Genomic DNA, 375 nt, shown 5'->3' on the forward strand with positions numbered 1-375 from the left:
AACCAAATACATAAGGAAGAGATGAGTAGGGCAATTAACAGTGTCCAGAGTCCCAGCAGCAAAACAAATACAAAATGGAAGGAAACTATAAATGTACTAGAAAAAAACATTGGAGAATTTTTAAAATTATCATGTAATAGGGAAGGTCTATCTCAGGGGAAGAAAGAAAGAAATCCAGAGGCTATGAAGATAAAACTTTATACATTTAACTAAATTAAAATTTAAATTTTCTTCAAGGCAAAAACCACACAAGTAGATAAATGAGCAAATGACACAAAAGAATTCACAGAAGACATACAAAAAACTTTTGAGCATGAAGAGATGTTAAACATAATTTAGTCAAGGAAAGAAAATTAAAACAGCAACGTAACCTCC

Source organism: Macaca mulatta, chromosome 3, assembly GCF_049350105.2.
Source record: "Macaca mulatta isolate MMU2019108-1 chromosome 3, T2T-MMU8v2.0, whole genome shotgun sequence".
In the NCBI taxonomy this organism is placed as follows: Eukaryota; Metazoa; Chordata; class Mammalia; order Primates; family Cercopithecidae; genus Macaca; species Macaca mulatta.